We start from the raw sequence: 18,353 nt of genomic DNA on the forward strand, positions 1-18,353 counted from the left end.
TCCACCGCTGTCGACAAAGCACGCGTCTTTTTGTTGCCACGTGCCGCGTCTCCGGCGATCTCGAGCACTTCAGCTGCCGCAGAGCTAGGCTCTGCCCCCCCCCCCCCCCCCGCCAAGGTTAGGGAAAATGTGGGCCAGGACCTGGCAGCCGGCCGCGGAACCGCAGAGAAGGTTTCCGCCGCCGCCGCCGATCAGACCTCCGCGTCCATTAAGAAAATAGGGCCAGCAATGCAGCCGGGCCACATAACGGTGTCAACGATGTCTGTAACTGGCACAACCCTTGGCAGCAGCCCCACTCTCCGCTCCCGACATGGCGAGAAATACACCAAAAAACGCAGTTATTCACAGTACGCCGACAACGAAATACATCGTCAGTACTTGCGATCCCGTCCCTCCTAACCTCGTCCTAAGTCCGCTCCTGCTTGCCAACGCCACCGGCACACTTCCCGACTACATTGCGTCCATGAAGAATGGCAAGCAGATGACCCGTCTGCCGACCAAAATCCTCCCCAAACCTACCCCCTCGTCTCAGTCTTCCACCCGTTCCAAATACCTTAAATCGCCCCCACACAAGTCCACCACATCCAACCAGTTGCGTGTAAGGAAGGACAGGAAGGAGAAGCACTACAAGGGGAAGAAGCACTCCACCACCCCCACCCCAACCACTTCCACACCCTCTGAGGAGCCTGCGCTCCCGACAGCACCTGTCGTCGCACTGGGAGGGGACCAGGAAACACCGGCACTGGAAGGGAACCGCGTAACCGAGCAGGATTCGGATGGTTTCGTGCTGGCGAAGAAAACGTTTCGCCAGCCGAGGCTTCCGCCGGCTCGGGGAGTAGAACCCACCCCGAACAGATTTCAGGCGGTTGCTGATAAGCCAGAGACAACAGAAAACAACACAACACAAACACAGAACCAAGTCACCCACCACCTCCCCCCGATCGTCGCAGAGTTTTCACAAAGCTATGAGGAGCTCTTCGAGCTGTTGAAAGCAGAATTCTGGGGAGGCAGTTTCCAGGCAAAACCTGCTAGTGAAGACAAAATTAAAATCACACTACACACACTTGAAAACTACACAACAGTCAAAACACTTTTAAATACCAAAAACATACCCCACTACACATTCCCCACAACTAAAGCAAGAAACAGAAACATAGTGATAAGAGACCTCCCAAGACGAGTGTCCCCCCAGGCAATCAAAACAGATTTGACTGCCCAGGGGTACGTCGTCAAGGCGGTCCAGCAGATGGGCAACATCAACAGCAAGTGGCCACTATACCAGGCCACACTCCCGGACATCCCCCACAACAAAAGGGAGATAAAAATTGTCTTGGCTGTGCCTGTCACCACTGAACCGCTGCGCCGTAAAAACAAGACGGTGCAGTGCTTCAGGTGTCAGGGCCTGAATCACATCGCCGCCTACTGCACCATGACAGTAAGATGCAGGAAATGCGCCGAGGCCCTCGACACGAGAACATGTACACTACTACACACGAACCCACAAATAAGGTGCGCGCTGTGTGGCAAAAACCACACAGCAGGTTACCAAGGTTGTGAGGTCCACAAATGACACACACAACAGGCAAAGGGCACAAAGGCCGCCCCCCCATACATGCAAACAAAACACCATAAACCCATCCAGACACACAAGAAAACAAAACATGACAACACACATGGACAAGGCCTGGGTAAAACCAAGGCCGGACACACCGAGGGCGACTTCTGCGGAAGTGGTTTCTCCTCCGACGAACCATGAAAGCGTGGCCCAATCATCACAGCACCAGACATTATCACAAGAACAACACTGGGAAACACACAGCAACAACGACCAGGTCCACCATGACAAAGGAAGCTCTAGGGAACCCCCCCCCCCCCCCCATGGATCAGTTGTTAGGCGTAATGGTGCAGACCCAGTGATTCTGGAGATCGATGTGGGAGAATGGGTAGCACTCCCACGGTACCAGACGTCGTACAAACGTACAGACTGCGAGCGATACCAAGAAACTGTCGCCTCTGATATCGCTCGCGCTCCGCCACCTACTGCCGAAATAGTAGATCAAGCGCTACTAGACCTAACAGGCACCATCTTGCTGGCAGCGGAAGAAGCCATCCCTCCACAAAGGGATGGCTCACCGCCGCAAATACAGCTCCCGGAACACTTGCTAGCTCAAATTCGACATAAGAACAGAGTGGTAAAAGAGTGGAAGATCACCAGAAATCAGGCCACCAGGAGGCTGCTCAATCGTCTACAGAGAGAACTGAAGGTAGCGCTCAATGACCACAGATACCATCAATGGCAAAACCGCCTCACAGCTCTCAAAGTAGACGATCATACACTATGGCAAGCAACCAAACAGTTTACAAAAAGACGCGCTAGGATGCCGCCACTGCACGGCGAGAGGGGACTGGTCTACAGCCATGCTGAAAAGGCCAACGCCCTCGCCGACTCCTTCGAGAAGCAGTTCCAAGCGGCAGAACCCCAGGATGAAGACCATGAAGAGGTAGTCAGTCGTCAACTGACTGTCTTCCTCAATGCCGAGGAGGACCCAGAGGACGAACCCATACTTTTTGCCCCCAAGGACGTGGCAAGAGTAATTAGGTCCCTCCCTACAAAAAAGGCGCCAGGGCACGACAGTGCCACTAATAAGTTAGTCAAAAATCTCTCACCCACAGCAATCACACGCCTCGCGAACGTCCTCAACGATATTACTCGATCCCGTGAGTTCCCAGCTTGCTGGAAACATGCGGAAGTGGTCGCGATACACAAACCAGGGAAGACCCTCTATTCCCGCAGCACTACAGGCCGATTAGCCGCTTGCCAACTCTCAGCAAGATCTATGAGCGCCTCCTGCTAAAACCCATACAGGAACGTATTACCAGAGAGCAGCTCCTGCCGGATTTCCAATTTGGGTTTCGGCAGAACCACTCTGCCCCACAACAGGTCATGAGAGTGGTTGAAGCAGCCACAGAAGGCTTCAACCACAGAGGATACAGTGGGATAGTGCTCCTAGATGTAGCCAAAGCCTTTGACTCAGTATGGCATAGAGGGCTACTCTACAAGTTGTACACGCTTGGATTCCCCGGGAGCATAGTTAAGCTGATCAAAAGCTATCTCACGAATAGGACTTTCTCTGTCAAAGTAGATACTGCCACCTTCACCAAAAGGCGTATTCGTGCTGGGGTGCCACAGGGATCGGTCCAGGGGCCCGTTTTGTACAGTCTGTACACCGCGGACATTCCAACGGCCGCCCTGGTGCGCACTGCACCGTACGCTGACGATACAGCCTTCTACACGAGAAACGCGAACAAGGAGCTGGTCATCCGTAGGCTACAAAAGGTTTTAGATGACACAGAAACTTGGGCCCGTCGCTGGCGCATCACCATCAACTCTGAGAAGACACAGGCAATGCTGATTACCCGCAGGCTCGGAAGGCGCGAACCTCCTCAACGTCCTCCCCCCCCCCCCCCCTCCATCTTCACTTAAATGGAACCCTACTCCCCTGGCGCAGAACGGCCAAATACCTTGGCGTAACCTTGGACTCTCGTCTCACGTGGAAACCCCACATAGACGAGGTCCACAGGAAGGTCTGCGCCAGAATGTCCATCCTATACCCTATCCTGAACTCAACCAGCTCCCTTCCATGGCCAGTAGCAGTAAACGTGTACCTGGCCCTGATCAGGCCAGTCATGGAATATGCATGCCGTGTCTGGGGATACGCGGCAAAGCAGCACCTGGACAAACTACAGAGGCTGCAGAATCGCGCCCTCATGAGGGCATTGCATTTACCCCTTGGATTCCCCATAGATGACCTGCACGCCGCAGCTGAAATCCCACTCTTGAGAGAGCGCTTCCAAGATCTGGCAAGGGCTTTCTATCAAGGTTCTTCCAGATCAGGAAACGCTCTCATCCACTCCCTAGGTCGGTATGACATGTCCCGCGCTAAGCACAAGCGCCCTATGACGACCTTCGACGATTAAGTCGAAGAGAAAATCCAAACACCCAATCCCTAATCCTGTTCCTTCCCATATAACACCAATCATCTCGCCTAACTCAGGCAAGTACCAAACACAGACAGAACAATCATCACAAAATCACAGACACCAAAAAACTATAGAAAAATCACACACACACCTTCACAGGGGAGTAAAAGCCGAACGGCTACAAACTCCGACCTCACACTTCTCCAAAGAAGGGAAAGTACAAGATGAGAGCAGCAGCAGCAGCATCCCGCTCAGACTGCGGAGAGGTAAGTATCGCTGCTGTCGCTGTTGCTGTTCGAGATGTCGGGACGCGGAAGGGGACGCAAAGCTCTAGCCCTAGCGGAGTTGCTGCTCACGCTAGCAGGAACGTCCTGCAACAAGAAGAAGAGGACTGCAGCGCAGTGCTTTCGCTGCCAAAAGCTTGGCCACGTCGCCAAGCATTGCAGCGGCGCGGTTGCGTGCTCTAAGTGTGCGCAAGCACATGACACACGCGACTGCAAGAAGGAGAAGGACACCCCTTGTACCTGCGTCAACTGCGGCGGCGCACAAGCGGCGAACGCCCGTTCCTGCGCCTACAAGAGGAATTGGCGCGGCCCGGACAAGAAGAGGACGCAGAAGGAAGTGAGCACCACACATGAAGAGGTGGTCTCTTGTACAGAAGACGTTGTCTCCAGGCGTCTAGAGGACGCTGTACAAGAAGCCATGTCCGCCTTCAAATCCTCCATGGCGGAAGAGAGGGCGGCCATGTTGGCGGAACTGGCCGAGGCTCGGCGTCAGATTGCTGTGCTGACGCAGGAACTTCGCTCAGCTAAAGAAGACTCCGCCACGAGAGAAGACACCGCCACCCAGACGACTGCACGAGAGAAGGAGTTCGCAACGGTGGCCACGCAAACTGACGAGCCTGCCGAAGGGGAGGCGACACAGCAAAAGGACAGCGAAACAGCTGCACAAGAGGGGGAAGAAGTATCATTCCTCCCGCTTCCGGACATGTACAGCGCAAGTGCTGTAATGAAGAGGAGTGCTAGTTCGCTTCGCGACGGTACATACCTCCACCACGAAAATCCCTATTCTTTTGTTCCACCAAACCATCCAAAACCACCACCTTCATATCGAGCAATTAGCTATGCAGAAGGCCTTCCAGGACTAACCAGGGAGGATTATGAGCTCCTCAATTCCTACCCTATCTTCACTGCAATGCATATGCGTTGTCTAATAACTATTCTGACTTCCGGAGAAAACCTGCAGGCTGAATACGCTACGTATCAAGCCAACACCGAGGAACAGTCCTCAGTCACCAGTAAGAAGAAAAAGCGTCACATCGACAAGAACCAGAAATAGATCATCGGCACTCCATGCCAGTTCAAGATATAACCCAACAGTCCAAGAAACAAGATTCATCAAGATTCTCAGGGAAGTAAAGGCCAATAGGCCACAAACTTCCTCTTGAGCTTCCTCACAGAGAGGAAAGTCCAAAAGGAGCAGAAAGAGCATCCCGACACTCCGCCAGGAGATGATGGGTACGATACTCATCTAAACGTTGCGACAAGACGACGCCACAACTCGGCTGATAACACGAGAAGAATTCATCATTGGAATGCGCCGAGAGAGACTGCAGTGGAAAAAAACTTACTTGATTCAATATCGCTATTTGCCGAAACTCCGTTTCGATACGTGTAACCACTCATGAAATGAAAGGGATGTTACGTCTTACGTGACTCTCCCATCGTCCTGACAATGTCATGCCCAGTACAAACTATACAGCTTACATTTCGCTTCATGGATACTCAGGCATGGTATCTATTCCATATATATACCATGGTTGAGGTTGAGTACCCATGAAGCGAAATGGAAGCTATGGAAGCAGTACAGTTTGTACTGGGCATCACATGGTCAGCACGATGATGTTCATATATACCCAACACCACTGACCCGTTACACAGTCTGACAGATTCAGTTTTCTTAAGATAAAGACTGGTACTGAGCGCAGGTAATAACATTTTATTCCATTTAAATAGTAAGCAGTTTCAGTTAGTAGTAGTTTGCAGCGGCCTTCTCGCAACTGTATATTACAATCATTATTTGTGACACAACACTGGATAAAAAAAAGGGAACATAAATATTAATTATCAGTAATTGCTAAAGTCAGTCGATCCTGACCTACTTGAAACTGCAGAACGCAGATCACTTATTAACTGGTCTTCATAGTATAAAGCTCCATATTTCGCTAGCACTTAACTGGATACGGTTCTTTTATAATAAATCTGTCAGAATTTTGCCTTTGTGAGAGGTTACGTGTTACTATATCATCACAGATAATGTGTATGGAAAAAGATATTTGTCAGTAGATTTGAATGATAAATTAAACCAATATTATTTATAGGTAAGCTAAAGCTAGGAGGATTTATGAACGTATTACAGACGCAGATAAATTTGTGATATTGAGAGTGCTTCATGTACCCTGAGGCAATTCGCACAGCCTCTTGGACCTGCCACATATCTGATCATAACCATTAAAAGTAATGGCAACTGTGCTAGTTTACTGAAATTGGTTTAGAAAAATGCTTATTTTCCACCTGATCAGTTTAACATGCTAATCTCCAGTGACTATAAAGTATTGGAACTTATTGGCCAGAGAAACCAAATGTTTCACGCCAGATTACTATCATTAGGTGGTAGTGGTAGGCTCCTATGGGACCAAACTGCTGATGTCATCGGTCCCTAGGCTTACACACTACTTAATCTAACTGAAAGTAACTTACGCTAAGGACAGCATAGACACTCATGCCCGAGGGAGGACTCGAACTTGCGAAGGGGTTACCCGCGCGAACCGTGGCAAGGCGCCTCAGACTATCATTAGGACTCTTTATGACGAACACCATTAAACTGGCTTCTGCGGGGTGCATCTACAGCCAAACGTCTTACTAGCCGTTTCACGTGGTATCTGAAAACAAGCTAGTGGACAAGGGAACAATGTCAAGTAGAATCGAAGTTTACGTTACAGGTTTCAGTTGGTAGGCCGTCAACCTAGAGAATACTTTGTGAAAGGCAGGTACCATTTGACATATATGACGCTCTCACATGTGCATCTATATCCAGTGTATAGGTTATTGTGAGTGTTCTGTACGTAACTCTTCAGGAAGACTCTTTCAAGCATATTGTCACTGGTTCCTCACTGTCTGTAATGTTTTTTTTTTCTTCTTTTTCTTCGTGGCCGCATATTATATCAGTTACAATACATAGCGCACAGCACATAGCAAGATCCTGCCGCATAGGCAATGAAACAATGGTTTCATGACATTAACACATCAGTTATACACTAGCCAAAGAAACAGATACACCTGCTTAATATCGTGTAGGGCCTCCATGAGCACGCAGAAGCGCCGCAACATGACGTGGCATCGACTCGACCAGTGTCTGAAGTAGTTCTGGAGGGAATTGACACCATGAATCCGGTAGGGCTGTCCTTAAATACGTAAGAGTACGAAGGGGTGGAAATCTCTTCCGAACAGCACGTTGCTAGCCATCCCAGATATACTGAACAATGCTCATGTCTGGGGAGTTTGGTGACCAACGGAAGTGTTTAAGCTCAGAAGAGTGATCCTGGAGAATTCTACACGTGTGAGGTTTCGCATTGTCGTGCTGGCATTGCCCAAGTACGTCGCAATGCACAGTGGACTTGTATGGATGCAGGTGATCAGGCAGGATGCTTACGTACGTGTCACCCGTCAGAGTCGTATCTAGATATATCAGGGGTCCCATATCACTGCAACTGTACACGCACCACACCATTACAGAATCTCCACAACCTTGAACATTCCCCTGCAGACATGCAAGGTCCATGGATTCATGAGGTTGTCTCCATACCCGTCCATGTACATCCGTTCGATACAATATGAAACGAGACTCGCCCGACCAGGTAACATCTTTCCAGGCATCAACAGTCCAATGTCGGTGTTGACGGGCATAGGCGATTCGTAAAGCTTTGTGTCGTGCATTCATAAAGGATACACGAGTACGTCTTGGGCTCCGAAACCCCATATCGATGAAGCATTTACACGCTGACACTTGTTGATGACCCATTAGTGAAATCTGCAGCAACTTGCGGAAGGGTTTCACTTCTGTCACGTTGAACGATTATTTTCTGTCCTCATTGATCCCGTTCCTGCAGGATCTTGTTCCGGCCGCAATGATGTTGGAGATTTGATGTTTTACCGGATTCCTGACCGTCACGATGCACTCGTGAAATGATCGTACGGGAAAATCCCCACTTCGTTGCTACCTCGGAGATGCTGTGTCCTATAGCTCGTGCGCCGTCTACAACACAAGGGTGAAACTCACTTAAATCTTCAAAACTTGCCATTTTAGCAGCAATAACCGATCTAACAACTGCGCCAGACGCTTGTTGTCCAATATAAGCGTTGCCGACCGCAGCGTCGTATTCTGCCTGTATACATATCTCTCTATTTGAATACGCATGCCTTTACCACTTTCTTTGGCTCTTTATTGTATATAATTAGCTGTGATTCATGCATCCATCCTGACAGAAAAAGTGCTAGATACTCGTCGGAATGGAATTACATACATAATTTAAGCAGAAATTTGATTAGTGTGTAATTAAGAAGGCCGGTAATCAAACTCCAACTATCTGAGTATCGTTCATTCTTAGTTTTCCTGGGTCAATCGACGTGCATGTCGAAATGGTTCCTATATACTATTGTAAAGTTCGCTAGTGGATCGTGAATAATGCATCTGCTAATGGAAAGACATTACATACCTCACTGACTGAAAAAGAGATTAAATGACTTTCTGTGTGTGTATGTATCTCCCTCTCTCTCTCTCTTCTTATCTCTCTCTCTCTTTGCACCCACAACTGTGTGTGTGTGTGTGTGTGTGTGTGTGTGTGTGTGTGTGTGTGTGTGTGTACGAGAGAGGGAGAGAGAGGAGATACAGCTACTCTAACTGCACTTTAGACATGCCTAGCAAATTAATCAAATATTTTGAAAATATATGTGTTAAATATAGTAGGTATAGTTATTAACAGTGATATTTCAACGTTTCCTTCATTTAGAACGTCACATTCACAGTAAGGTTTGCAAAACATAAAAAAGCATTTTTTTATATAGGAGGATCGAGTATGAAAGATTTACCTCTCTGATTAGCAAGCGTAATGTGATCCATATATTTTCTTAGGTGATGGAATGGTATCACTATGGAAACGCTATTACAATCTTGAGCATGATCTGAAAAATATTCTCTGAAGGCAGAAACTACTACTGGAAACCTGAGTAAGGCATGTCATTTTGCATTTGTATTGATTTTCTGAGACAGAGAAGGGAATCAGACAGTCGTAGAGGGAGCAGAAGTCATAAAACTCGGTAGTCCTCTATGCCTCTTGGCAGCAAGCCACAGAAAGGACTCCATTGCTAGGAATGATACCGACGTGTGTTCATTTCATCTGCACACTTCGTTAGCTGTCAGTAAAAGTGACTACATGAAATCATAAATAGCTTACTATACTCACTTTTCCAACCGACCAGGAATCACTTCTTCTGTATCATCTGTGCGTATGCAAACAGCTTCGGATGGATCATCGGCTGTTGCCTCAAGTGCTGGAACAATAAAGTGGAAAGTATAGTAAGTCACTTACACAAGCCAGGTGTTGTAGAACTCTGTAAAATGTAGATGTTAGACCGCCTGAAAGAAAGTGAAGCACGCAGTGGCGAAGATGGAAACTAAATGAAACTTCAAGTTTTGGAGAAGTGATGTGACGTTATTTCAGTGATTACAAAATCGAGTCATATTAACAAAAGTAGCATACTTACCAGCATGAGACCATTTATAAGTATGATGTTTGATCCCCACTGGCCTGGGTGTATGCCCTGATTCGGCTGCGACGTGATCAGTCAAATACCCTTCGAAGCCTCATATCAACATTAAACACGAATAACACTAATTTTCTTTGGTGACTGTTCTGTTCATTACAGAGTATTGCAACTGTTATCTTTTTCCTACCTGTCGATGGTGTGCACGTGTACGAAATTACATTGACGACGAACCAAGTACTCTGGGTGACTGACTGTTTGTCAGGCAGTATAATTTCTTAAATCAGTTGCATAGAAGAATAGTTCATTTTCCATAATTTCAGATTGTGTTGATATCTATCTGTGAAAAATATTCGGATCACGCCTTGACTGTCAGAGCAAACAAGTATATCCCCCCCTTCTCCCCCTCGCCTCCCCCCCCCCCCCACACGCACAGCCCACACATCCGACACCCAACTCCGACACCCCATCCCCATCACAAATCACATCGGCAATTGAGTTAAACTATGTAGGATCCCCAGTGTCATTACAAATGCTATTGAAAACAGAAGTGAGTTCTTTGGAAACTGACTTTATACCAATCGTCAAAAAGTTAAGAATCACTGGCATAGCGAATCCATGATTTACCCATTGCACTGATTGGAGACCAAGAAAATCAACCGAACCAAGTCATGTTGGCAATTTGACAGTGACTCTTCCCATTTTTTTACAAATATTTTCGAGTCAAGTACTTGATTGCTCCAGGCTATATCACTGTTTACAGAAGTTGCCAATAGAGGACATACAGCATTTGATATGAAGCTGGTCCTGTATAGTGGGATAGTGAGTACTAGGGAGCCATCAATGAACGTAAGGAAGCACAGGAACGTACTTGAGTTTACAAATAATACGGGCTGAAAGTGAAAGGGTACCGCAAAGGAAATATTAGCCAACGGCCTTGCCACAGTGGTGAAACCTGTTCCCGTGAGAACACCGAAGTTAAACGCTGCCGGGCTTGGCCAGTACTTGGATGGGTCACAGTCTGGGTCTGCAGAGCGCTGTTGGCAATCGGTGTGCCAGGTAAGTGAAGATCATCAGGAGTCCCAAAATGCCTGTCTGCTACCGCTGTTTGCGACCTATGATTTGTGTAATGGAGTAGTTGCTAGCGTACTGACAGCTTCCCAGTCCATCACGGGGAATCCGAGTCTCGATAACAATCATTTATTTCCACAGCCATTCTCCATGGTCGAATTGCTGATGGAACTGAACTTTGAAAAGAGAACTTTGGCTGGCGCAGATAGTATTCACTGCAACAGGTGTTCATTTCTGCCACACGAAGCACAACTAAGTGCACAACATATCTGTAATAGACCATTGAAAAAAGTCTTACACCACTGCAAGTATGACAAGGGAAAGAAGAATAAACTTAACGGAACAAAATATTAAATTACTGTGATATAAAAATGAATCTACAGCTAAAATAAAAGCAATGTCTTCGATAGTTTACATCTTTGGTCATACGTAAAATCAAACAGTCAGGTCAAACACCACTATCTAAGCAAGTCGTAATTTTGTTTCTATACCATTTTCCAGCAGTTCACTATATGGTATATCATAATAATTTCAATCTTCTCAAAACATTCAGGATGGTACTCTTGTTCAAATCGGGGATAAAATATGAATAAGGGGCATGAAACTAATCGGAAATAAAATTACTTTATACTTTTAAAGAAACATCCTGGCAGATTAAAGCTGTGACGTGAAACAGGGTCGAAAGCGAAACCTTGCCTTTCGAGGAAAATGCTTCACTGACGGAGCTATCCAAGCACAGCTCTCGAGCCAGCCTCTCAGCATTACTTCTGTCACTTGTACTCTCCTGTTTTTCAAACTTTACATATAGTAGCTATTGTCATAGTCTGGCTATGGTGCCTAAATTGTTACAGTAGTCACTGCTGGTGTTAAAACGAAAATTTAAACCGTAGTGCCGCTGAATATGGGAATAAGGCCTGATAATGGTCCTGAAAAAATTTGATTGCAATGAAATCCTCTTCGCTGCTGATGTCGGCAAACTGGTCTTCATAAGGTTCTCGAAATTCGTGTGAGTTGCTGAACACTGATTGTACAAACTTCTGCCTCAAGAAAAGCTGAAAGATGTATTTTTCACTTGTCTGAAGTCTCTTTCGAAAATGTATAAAAAACACTTTAGATATTTATTTAAAAGAAATGTTTAAGGGAATATTGTGACGGCCAAACATGTTCTTGTGAACATAAATGCTACCACAAAAGTTCCTAAAATGGTGAATGAAATGTATGAAGTCATGTGGACACGGAACAGCTTACAGACAAGTATCGGGAAAGCTGGAGTTGGGAAAGCTGTTACAAGGGCCTACTTTTCAAACGATTATGAATACTATTAGTGAATAGATATAGCCAAACGCTAAGGGACTAGATACCGTCATCAGAAAATACGTCGGTTATGGTGCAATAACGTTGAAGTAGGCATTGTATGTATAAAAACATTACAGTAAACTGTCGCGCCACTGAAGATCGGGACGAGTGCTCGATAACAGTAAGCGATCATGAATTTTAAGTTATATATATATCTTAATATAAAGGTGATATCGACATTTTAGTGACCGTGAATTTCTTAGTATTGGTATCTGACACACTCATGAAGTTAAAATTAGCCTGGAATGCTCACATCAAATCTATTATTCGGAAAAATGAGGTTCACCTCAACGTAGTCAGAGCAACTACAAGATTTTAGTCAGGGAGGAACATCTGCCTACAGCTAACGATCTACTGGTGTGCCCAGTCAAAGGCACAAGAGTGCTTTCTAACGATCTGCCAGAGCGTCTGTCTTGGGAAAGACAAAAGTTACCAGTAGAAGCAGCTGTCAGTTTGTGTGAAATCAACTTCCTGCTAAACGACATTACATTCAAAGTCACCTATGACTGTAGTATCCCTTTGATAACTTCCTTTGAAAATGAACTCATCCTGTCTTTAGAAGCCACAAGCTGCTTTTATTTTACAGGATATGCCATTTGTAAAACTATTTACGTATCAAGATATTCACAGTGCCACCTGTGTCATCTCCTAAGAGGAAAAGATTGGAATAATGTTTAATGGTTAGTGCCAGATCATTAATGAACCTTAAATAGTCTCTTTCTGTACATCACACTGCGAACGGGAAACAATGCTTCACCAGAGAACGATTATATAAATACAGAAGCAATACATTCTGAACTATGAAAGAAGAATTAAAATTATATCAGGCACGAAAATAGTAATAACACACGTCGTTTACGATGTAACAGGGGACTTATTGTCCTCCAAAATTGCAAACAAATTCTTCGTGAGTACAGACACGCAATGCCTCCAACATTAAGTTGATAGAAGCCTAATACATGTACATGGCATCAACACTTTCGACAAAGAATCCTTCGACATTTTCCAGTTACAGTACTCTGCGTTAGCCTTCTTGGAGAAATTTAAAATTAGTTACACTGTCGCGAAATCGAAACGGATGGAAAAACTGAAAGTTAAAAAACTGAATAGAAGCTCACCAACAAGAAGTAGAAGTATGGAAAGCCCCAAATTGGAACCCATGACCGCTGCGTGCTTCGTCGGAGTTCCACGCACAGTACAAACCACTCGAATGCGGACAGAATACTAAATGACTCAGTAAAGGAAGTGACGGAATACACGGGGGCTGGCAGCGTATGAGCTGGCATCTGAGTCCAAGGGTGATGGGGGAGCTAAGCTATATTAAACCTATGACTCGCGACGACCAGCCTTTGACCTCGAGCAAATGAGCGCCACAGGAAACTTTTCAACAACATCGAATAAAGTAATCGTTATTTTCCTTATGGCGTGTGAATTGCGTTAAGTTGTTGAAACAACTGTTTTGTAGGGAAGCTCTTGCCAAAAAATTACGTTGTTGTACCGCAACCGGTTTCAACCATTCGTAGTCTTCTTCGTATGTTTATTTGTACATATCTGATAAACCGATAATTTCGTACCTGTATGATACTAATATAAACTTGAAACAAATAATATGCCATCAGGGTAATGGATAATAGAGAGAAATATACACTGCCTAAGAAAAACTGAAGCAACCAGAAGATATGGTCGGACACCAGTGTAACTTAAAACGTGTACGGATCACAGGCGATAATTACAGTTGCAATTCACTATGGTAAATAGTGCATTAATGTTGTTTGTTTTTAGTGTTGTTACCAGACCTGTTAGGATATACAGTATAAAAAAAGCACTCCGTCTTCGGGCCACGAGGGGCCTATAGGGACCATCCGACCGCCGTGTCATCCTCAGACGAGGATGCGGATAGGAGGGACATGTGGTCAGAACAGCGCTCTCGCGGTAGTTATGATGGTATTCTTGACCGAAGCCGCTACTATTCGGTCGAGTAGCTCCTCAATCGGCATCACTAGGCTGAGTGCACCCCGAAAAGTGGCAACAGCACATGGAAGCTGGAGGGTCTCCCATCCAAGTGCCGGCCACGCCCAACAGCGCTTAACTTCGGTGACCTCACGGGAACCGGTGTATCCACTGCGGCATGGCCGTTGCATATGCAGTATAAAGGGCGTGGGCATCAGCAGATCTTGAGTGACTGATAAGAAGAACACACAGTTACCGCCTACACATCTCAGACAGCTTTATGAACACCTGACAGAGTTTGAGGGGCATTTCATTGTGGTTCTTGATTTGGCCGGCTAGTCGAATCGTGTAATTTCCCTAATTTCTGGGGCCGATGTTAGATTTAATGTGAATTTGACTAAATTCAAGAATCCGGTCGACCCTGCCTGACCACCACATTAGAGGTGTACCAGACTGTGCAACAAATTACCATTACCCAGTCCCATCAGCGCCTGCCATCCGAGAACAAGTCAGCTACTCCCAGTAACATTGTGCCTAATCGTGAACCATTGATGGGAAACTAGCAGCTGCCAGACTAAGGAATTGCTGTTCAGCGCAAAACCACAACACAAACGCCTGAATTTGGAGTATTAGCATCACTAGGAAAGCATGGATTCCTGAAGAATGGCATAGCACTGCGTTCAGCGATGATTCATGCCTTTTCTGCACTTCGATTGATCACCATCGGCGATTGTGTCGGCGATGTACGGAGAAGTCACAGTCTTCCAACGTTTTGGAGAGGCACGATGGTGTTACTCCTGGCGCCATGGTGTGCAAAGTTATCGGATATGATTTCTGGACACGGCTGGTAATGATTCATAGAATTCTGACGACACAATGGTACGTAATGGACATCCTGCATCCTCATGTGTTACCTCTCATGCGTCAGCATCTTGGTGCCATCATTCAACACGACGATGCTGGCCCTCCTATGCCCCTCTTGGTTATCATCTGACCCCTTTAGAATATTCGTAGGATCAGCCAACTCCGTTCCAGTACCGCTATCTACGGTACCAAGGACGAGTTACAACAGTTGTGGGCCAGCTTCACTCAGGAGTGGATACAACCGGTTTAACATCGGTTCCAACCGAAGCAGGGCATTAATCCAGATCAACTGGAGTGGAAAGTCGTACTGATAAGAGAGCTCACACCGCCTAGTTCTCTATAAATTTTACTCGATTCTGTAATCACAGAAATAACATCACATACCCTCTCAGTCTGTGAAGATTCATTTCGTTTCCTGCCCCCTTCTGGGATTTCACATATTTATCAGGCAGATTATATGTGTGTTGTCCATTTCATTTCAGTTTGACTTTTATCATGTGCTGACTTCGCGGTGTTGCAGTTTTAATTGCCAGCAGCCTAGATTACCGAAGCGAGGATCCGCCCTTGATTACTCGACTGATGAATCATGTGAGCCTCTTTCTTGGCTCTAAAATGGTTCAAATGGCTCTGAGCACTATGGGACTCAACATCTTAGGTCATAAGTCCACTAGAACTTAGAACTACTTAAACCTAACTAAACTAAGGACATCACACACACCCATGCCCGAGGCAGGATTCGAACCTGCGACCGTAGCAGTCCCGCGGTTCCGGACTGCAGCTCCAGAACCGCTAGACCACCGCGGCCGGCTTCTTGGCTCTACATCTCATGCTCATGCCGCTCCACCTCACAACAGATATTAATCTTCTAAGAGTCATCTGTGTCACTCTCAATTCTTCTCCGTCATTCATTGAAAATATTGATCCAGTAGATGTTAAGACAGAAACAGTAAAATAAAGATTCTGACGGCAGTAACGCGTAAGAGACCACGAGACATGCGTCCCAGTAGCAGCGTTAAGGCCTGGACGGACAGAACCAGATATGCCTCTACGGCTCACTGGCCGAGGGGCGCAGAGGTCATTCATTAGACGACCAGTTGTATTTCGAGGTAAATTCTCTGTTGCGTCCAGAGTGTTGGCCGACGCCCACGAGAAAGGTCGCGGCGAATGCGTCACAGTTCGTAACGTTCAAATGGTTCAAATCGTTCTGAGCACTATGGGACTTAACATCTGAGGTCATCAGTCCCCTAGAACTTAGAACTACTTAAACGTAACTAACCTAAGGACATCACACACATCCATGCCCGAGGCAGGATTCGAACCTGCGACCGTAGCGGTCGCGCGGTTCCTGACTGAAGCACCTAGAACCACTTGGCCACCACGGCCGGCCAGTACGTAACACTACACGTATTACGAGTGCCAGCAGCTGTCTCGGGTGGGGAGTAACTATTTCACTTGAGTCTCATAATCTTTATCTTTCCTTTTAAGTGCATACAAACTGTCAATAGCACAGGACAAAGTTAAGACTTCTAGTGGGTACCATTCCATGTGTCATGCACTTCCAGTGGGCTCTGCCGCGCGTTCACAAAGTATGGCGAACGAGGGTACTACTGTGACGTTACAGTCACACGTTCGTTGGGGTGGGGGTGTCGGGTCATATTTCTCGTGGATAGTAATAATAATAATAATAATAATAATAATAATAATTCACATGCGCACTTCGCATGACATTTTATTACGCTGCCACCATGGCCTCAGTGTTGGCGCTCTTCAGGTCACGTGTTGTCAAAGTCACTTGCATAAAACACATTCTACAATCAGGATACCGCACTGCCTCAAATGTTTATTTCGCCTGTTGCAGTGCCTCGGTTTCGAGCATTGCGGGACTGTGCAGTCGCTATCAGCCTTCCTCAATATGCTCCACCCTGGCATGATGACGTTCAGCCTTTGTTCACAGTAGAGAGCAGATGGAGAGATGTTTCTGTAATTCTCACGGCATCAGAAAATACTTAAAATGTGACTATAGCTCGATAGACCATCAGTGGTGCTTTAAAATATCTTCTCCCTTCATTAATGTAACGCGCCCAACATAGTCCTTTCTTGGTAACGTTTCGCGATGCAAGTGGAATATGGAACTATTACTCGTCCGAACCACTACTTTCTATGGAAAATGTGTATCCTAAGTAATTTTTAGAAATTTTTAGCTGCCAAAGTCTCGTAGCCACTTTCCCAATGTGACGGCTGAGGCTAATGCCCCTTTCAGGGTAGCTTCAGCCGCGGTAACCCGCCTTTCGCCTACCCGAGACCTATGTAGCCTTGACCCGACCTACAAGTCGTGAACGCGTAAAATATCATCATCCAATGAACAAGAATTTAGATTGAGTACGCTTCTTGTACATTTGTTTCAGTGCCCAACAAAGAAGTTTCGGGAAATCAGAGACCCTGTCGTTAACAATCGACACTGAACCGAACTATTAGAAAGAGGTCGAACGTAAAAAATGCACAACAGCTAATATCTTTAGGCGTTGTCAAACGCTTTCATACTCTGCAAAGGAATTAAAGAGTCACTTTTTGAATGACTATTATTCTACCTCATTGCCACGCATAAGTGTGAAATTTGTCGCGATGATACCTACAACCTTCTTCTGTAACTCTGCAAAAGCGTGGCACGTTGCCACGTCATCCTCGGTCTCGTCGCCTCTTCAAACAGCAAGCCTTCGACACATGCGAAGAAAGGGCTCGAGCTCAGAATTTATGTTAGGTGTCATGTGGGTTAATAAAGACACACTGGCACGAAATTTCACCACAGTTATTCCCAAAGCCACCTCGGACGTGTCACACAATGGGCAGGTAGTCACACTCTCCCTTCCCCTTCCACAGATCTTACCCCTTCTCTTGACTCCTCTGGAATGGAGGTCAGAACCGCGACGCAAAGCGTTGAAACCACAGGGTGTTCTTATGAATGGCCGAAGAAAATCCGTGCTCAGAATCGACTCAAAAAGACTTCAGTATATGGCTTGGAAATGACCACGATTTTATTCCCTAATGGAATGGACAACGTTACATTAATGTACCACAGTTGGTAAAGATGTAGATCTCCAGTTCGTAAAAATACGTGCTGATTTGAATTGATTGTTGTAAACGTAAATTTCGTCAATATTAAAATAGGTATTACGACATGCAATGTGAAAAGCGGTTTGAAACTTTTTTAAACCCACTGAAATCTTTGTAAAAAAGTAGTTTATCAGCGAAGACAAATTCATTACCAGATTATTTAGGTAGGTTGGCTTTCATTACGTTTTCTCACAACAA

At 46.0% G+C, this 18,353-nt stretch overlaps 1 pseudogene; it reads right to left on the reverse strand.

Moving 5' to 3' along the window:
- Window positions 1-14,253: 14,253 nt before the first annotated feature.
- LOC126185840 (5S ribosomal RNA) lies at window positions 14,254-14,370 on the reverse strand (annotated as a pseudogene).
- Window positions 14,371-18,353: the final 3,983 nt, after the last annotated feature.

The sequence above is a fragment of the Schistocerca cancellata genome, chromosome 4, assembly GCF_023864275.1.
Source record: "Schistocerca cancellata isolate TAMUIC-IGC-003103 chromosome 4, iqSchCanc2.1, whole genome shotgun sequence".
Taxonomy (NCBI): domain Eukaryota; kingdom Metazoa; phylum Arthropoda; class Insecta; order Orthoptera; family Acrididae; genus Schistocerca; species Schistocerca cancellata.